A 6,346-nucleotide genomic window follows, 5' to 3' on the forward strand; every position below is an offset into this window, starting at 1 on the left:
CCCTTATTAACTTCTTTTTAGAAGTCGGTGTTCATCTATTTGCATTTCTCCTTTTCATTTACTTTCCTCTGGGGTTTTTTTTTTTTTTTACAAGTTGCAGAATATCTACTTGGTTTTATTTTTAATTATTCATGCAAAAAACAGACAAGGCATGCTTTAAAGGCTGCTGGCCAGAAAATCCACCTAAGGCCCTATTTATTTTCCCCTGTAGGTAAAATGTATGGAGGTCTCTGAAGCTTATTTCTCTTGAAGGGTTCTGTCATGCAGATCAAGCTGAGAGCTCTTCGATTGTCCTACTTTAATACTTTCTTATTAAAAGAAAGAAGTTAATTCTTTGAGGATTAAGGGATTTTGGTGTTGGGGGTGGGGTGGATGGGTGGGGTTGAGCAATAAATCTTCCCCAACCCCCAATATGTAAAACATTCAAAAAATGAATTTGCCAATCGGGAGGCAGAACTTTCTCTCTCCCTCCCCCTCCCTCTCTGTCTTGGCAGGAAATCAAAGCACACACAACCCCCCCCCCCACACACACATTTTGTGGCACTATCCAAGTTACCTCAAAGGAGGGCAGTCCTGAAACCCCAGGTGTGGGTTTAAAGACCTGGAAGCCAGTTTTTCTCCAGAGAAAGAAGTATGAAGTGCCTTCTCCCATCTGATCCTCACAAAACCTCAATCACCCTCTTGATCTTTGTAGGGCAGGGGTGTCAAACTTGATTTCATTGAGGGCTGCATCAGGGTTGTGTTTCACCTTGGGGACTGGGGTGGGCATGACCAGCTCAAGGGCATTTGTGAGGTGAGGGGGTGTCTGTGGTGGCCCAAGCGCTCTGCCAGCGAAAGTGGGCTCCCGAGCTCCATTTTTTACTGCGACGGCCTCCTGCAACCTTCTGCCATCGAAAATGGAGCTCCGGAGGGCTGCATGCAGCCCTCCCGAGCTCCATTTCCATGGGCAGAGGCACCACGGGCCAGTCTTTCGCTGTTCCCAGGGCAGCCCCACAGGTCAGATCTAAGCACCCCATGGGCTGGATCCGGTCCCCAGGCCTTGAGTTTGACACCTCTGTTGTAGGGGACCAGATTTTGAATCTGTATCACCATGATTTTAATCTGACCCAACATGCCTGACTGTTCGGCAGATCATTCTGCAAATAGTGAATCAGTAACATGGTGTGATCAGGAAAAACAACATGGGCAGATTAACTCAATGAGCTGACCCCTTCCAGATGATGATGATGATGACTACTATTATTTTATCTGTCCCTCTCTGGTAGGGACAGCAGTATCTTCAGAAGTAACAGACAGAAGTAACTTCAGTCAGGAAAAAAAAAAGGCTTTGAAATGCTGATTTAGATCAGATTGCTTGAAGCTTGCGTAAATGAGGGAGCACTTTTCTCATTAAGAAGCTGAGGACAACATCCTGTGTTTTTCTCAAAGAGTGAAACATATTTTCTTCTGTAGTCATGATTCATCCTTTCTGTTACTACTTTCAGAAAATGTGTCAGAATTATTTTAAATTTGATTTTAAAATCCAGCTTTTCAAATTTGTACCATTTAGTTGTTGTTTTTTAAATAGGTAAACAAAGTGGATTCTAATTTCTTACATGCAAGAGTCAATTTGGTAGAGTGGTATAGGAACCAGGCTAGAAATGGCAGACTGCAAGTTTTAGTCCTGCCTTAGGTGCCAATGGCCAGTCACTCCCTTTCAGCCCTAGGAAAAAGGCAATAGCAAACCACTTCTGAAAAACCTTGCCAAGAAACCTGCAAGGATTAGTCCAGGGAGTTGCTAGGAGTCAAAAACTAACTTGGAGGCAATACACACACACAAACTTTATATAATACTTCACTTTTAAAAAGACACTCCACAAATATTCTAAATAAATAAATAAATAAATAAACTTTGTGAGCTCCCGTTAGTTATCCCAGCTTCTGCCAACCTAGCAGTTTGAAAGCACGTAAAAAATGCAAGTAGAAAAGTGGGAAGGTAACTGCGTTCTGTGTGCCTTTGGCGTTTAGTCATGCCGGCCACATGACCATGGAGACATCTTGAGACAGCGCTGGCTCTTCAGCTTTGAAACGGAGATGAGCACTGCCCCCTAGAGTTGGAACGACTAGCACATATGTGCGAGGGGAACCTTTACCTTTATCTTACAGTTCTATTTACCCAGCCATTTTGATCTACCATCTATCTACTATAAAAAAGAACAGTTAACAGGTAAACCCAACAGCAAAACTAACCCTATTTTGCATCTCAAAAGTCTCCACTGTATCTAAACAAGAGAGTGGTCTCCATTCCTTTCCCACTTTAGAAATATTGTTCCAGATTTTGACTTATTCTTACTAGACACAGATACGACCCCAAAGAGTTGGGCTAAAAATAAGCCCATTATGATAGGAAAATAGGAAATTATCATTTTACTATTTTATGCACATGCTGGTATGTATAAAACTTTATTGAAGATTATATTTCCATTTTGCACAGACAGTGAACCCTTGAATAGGTACAAATGAGCATCAACTGGTAGAGAGAACGGACTTAAAACATCACAAATAACAGATGTTTGTCTTTGGGGAAGAGTAATAAAATAACCATTAACCAGCTAAACAAATTATTAGGAATGGAAGATAAGATGCAGTACACTGAACAATGTGTTTACTGGCTTCCACAAAATAGTCATATTTCAGAGTGAGACTATAAATCCATGAGCAAGAATATATTGTCTTCCCATTAATTTCAGCCCCACTGATGATGCTTATATAAATGTTCAAAACAGGATTTTTCCCCCCTCCCTAAGTGCAGAAACAGGAGCTAAACTCCACGTAGAAAATATTGGTAATATGTTCCTAAGCAACGCTATTAGAAGCCTATCAGTTGCAATTGTTCTATGGCCCTATACTAATCTTTATCTGTATCTCCACTGACAACTGTGCCAAAAGCATTATAGCGCTTCCAGTGTTTGTTGAATAAACCAAAGGTTACTTGTTCTTTGAAAGGAACTGCTTCAATACATATTATTAAAAATAACCTTTTGGTGTGATGCATTTAATTTTTCTAAGTAATTCTAGTCCGGTGACTCCATTTGCAAAATCGGATACAATCATTAAAAAAAATCTAACAATCATTAAGGGTTCCAGGGCAGCCCAATAAAGCATAGAAATATACAGAAAGAGACTTCTCTTTCTACAATGAACCAGAGGTGGTATTCAGCAGGTTCTGACCAGCTCTGGAGAACCGGTAGCAGAAATTTTGAGTAGTTCGGAGAACTGGTAAATACCACCTCTGACTGGCCCCGCCCCCATCTATTATCTGCTTCCCGAGTCCCAGCTGATCGGGAGGGAATGGAGATTTTACAGTATCCTTCCCCTGCCACGCCCATCAAGCCAAGCCACACACACCAAGCCACGCCCACAGAACCGGTAGTAAAAAAAATTGAATCCCACCACTGCAATGAACCTTACTTTCTTAAGATGTAGGAAGGTTTTCAATTTGAGCAGTTTATTCATTGCTGGATTAATTGCTTGAGGCTACTGCTCCAGCATATGAATCAATCAAGTGATATGCTTTAAGTATCTGTTGAAAATTTGCAGAGGACAAAACTTGAACAAGCAAGGTCTACAGTACCCAGGAGAAGTAATGCGTATTTTTTAGGCTTCTATGAAAAAGGACTTGTATGTTTACCCATCTACAAGTACTGAATGTACTGTATATATATAGACAGAAGGTGATCTGATTATCAAAATAAACAACAAAGGAAAGAAACACATTAGATGCTGAGCAGCAGAGAGAAGAGCGGCCAAATTACCTCAAAAACATTAATGGAACATTTTATTTGCAAAAAAACCAAAATCAACCAACTCTTGGGAAAGGAGTACTAAAAAAGCAAAGCTACTAAAAGATGATTTCTGAATTACTGTAAAACTGCACTTGCAAGAATGCAGTGCGTGCGTAAAAGAGAATGAACGTATACTTAGCTCTTTCTATAAACATTTTTGAAACAGCAAAAGGATGCCAGCTGCTTCACATTCCCCCACTGATCTACAAAAATCCAAAGGGGACATTTCTTTTCAGTCAGTTTTGACCACTCACGAGTTTCTTTGAAACAATACAGTACAGTTGGCCACTGCTTGCTTCCAGAATTTTTAAAAAATTGTCTAACCCTGAAATTTCCTAATGTTCCCTAGTCCAAGTAATAGCTACCAGTAGGTATGATTTGATTTAGTTTTTTAAAATCAGCCAAGATCTGATAGATACTATCACCTATTTACCAGATTGTCTCCAAAGTCCTAATTTCTAGGTTTAAATCCTGAGCTGAATGCATTTCCCAAGTCCACAACTACAATATTCTTCAAAGTTTAGCACGTATTGCAATAATATGTAGTACTACAGAGTTGGATTATTGTTGTGTGCAACCTTTCTGATGCAAGCATTCATTTGATTTATCCAAGTTCAAGAGAAGAGAAATCAAATTTGAAGTACATTGTTTAAGTATATATCTGGATTTTAGATTTTAGGCTTTTGTCCAAGTCTACACAGCTCTTTTTGCTGTTCATGAAGATACAGAATTGTTCTGGATAGAATTGTTGTGTATGGATAAAATCCTGATCCAGATTAATGACTCGGGCTGGCTAGTTTTTCTTTTATAGCCTATTATGTTTTTTTCATTAATGCAACTTAAAAAATGAAACTAATATATGAGATAGACTCATTACATGCAAAGCAAGATAGTTCAAGCCTTGATTTGTCATAATTTTGATGCCTATTTTGCCTATTTTCATGAGCAGTTCAACAGAAGGATATCTGTCTTGGCTTGGCCCTTGGTGTTAGCTGATCAGGTTCTGATTTAAGTTCTGACATAGTTCTTTTCTTTGGCCATGGCTTGTTGGGAGTGCATCAACCTACTGTGTGGTCAATATGTGATGGTCAGAAGTCACTTCACAGAAGTTCAGTGCCACAGAACTGGGCACTATCCATAATTACATGCTGTATTCCTCTTCCTTCTTTATCCTGCCACTGTCTTATTGCTGTATGCTCTGACAAAATTGATGAGGATGGTATTGCTTTCATTTATTTGATTTTTATGTTTTTCTTAAAAAGCAGTGTAAAGGACTATAGTGTTTTCTCCACAAGGCAGGAAGACTTTCCATCCTGCCTTTTAGCCAGAAGAGTTGACCTTTTTCTATTGGCTTCATCTTCAGTGACCTAGAGTACAATGTTAACTCAACAGCGTGTGGTTCATTAGCAAAGTTGATGGTGTAGTACACTATCCAAATCTAAACACACGGATCAGCCACCATATCACTCCTGATTAAACGGAGCCAAGAGAGTTTTTTTTCCCCTTCCTTTCTCAACCTATAAAATTTTGCATTGTATGTGGGAAATGCCTTTCAAGCCAAAGTGTTTTGATGGCGGGAGGGGAGATGCCAGTTTTTCCGCATGCTTGCTCTGCAAGCTCTTGTGTGATTGGGGCACCACAATGAAACTCGAGAGAGCCGAGGCTGGCTTCTTTTGGGCTCCACACAAACTCTAGGTCACTGTGGCGAAAGAGACCGCAGCTCCTGTACCCAACAAGAAGGTGCAGTGTTTCCAACCTTTCCCTGCCAAATATAACCTAAACATAAAGCTACATATAAATATAAACCTAAGCATAGCTCATAAAATCATCTGCTACAATGTCCTACCTGTCAATGACAACTTCAGCTTCAACTACACTACACAAGCACACAATAGATACAAACTTAAAAGTGAACCGCTCGAGTCTCGATTCCAGAAAATATGCCTTCAGCAACAAGAGTGGTCAATGCCTGGAATGCACTACCAGACTCTCTGGTCTCATCCCCAAACCCCAAAAACCTTAACCTAAGACTGTCTGCTGTTGACTTCACCTCAGTGGTGGGTTTCAAAATTTTTTACTACCGGTTCTGTGGGTGTGGCTTGGTAGGCATGGCAGGGGAAGGATACTGTAAAATCTCCATTCCCACCCCACTCCAGGGGAAGGTTACTGCAAAATCCCCATTTCCTCCCCACTCCAGGGGAAGGTTACTGCAAAATCCCCATTTCCTATCAGCTGGGACTTGGGAGGCAGAGAACAGATGGGGGCAGGGCCAGTCAGAATATTTACTACCGGTTCTCCGAACTACTCAAAATTTCCGCTACCGGTTCTCTCAGAACCTGCTGAAACCCATCTCTGCCTCATCCCATTCCTAAGAGATCTGTAAGGGACGTGAGTAAGAGCACCAGGGTGCCTACCGTCCCTGTCCTAATGTTCTCTTTAATTGTATTCATTTGATGTATTCAATTCATGCTTATACTTATATATATTATCTAGTATGTACTCGACAAAATAAATAAATAAAT

Source organism: Pituophis catenifer, unplaced genomic scaffold, assembly GCF_029215685.1.
Source record: "Pituophis catenifer annectens isolate HBS135680 unplaced genomic scaffold, rPitCat1.0.hap2 SCAF_8, whole genome shotgun sequence".
NCBI classification, from domain to species: domain Eukaryota; kingdom Metazoa; phylum Chordata; class Lepidosauria; order Squamata; family Colubridae; genus Pituophis; species Pituophis catenifer.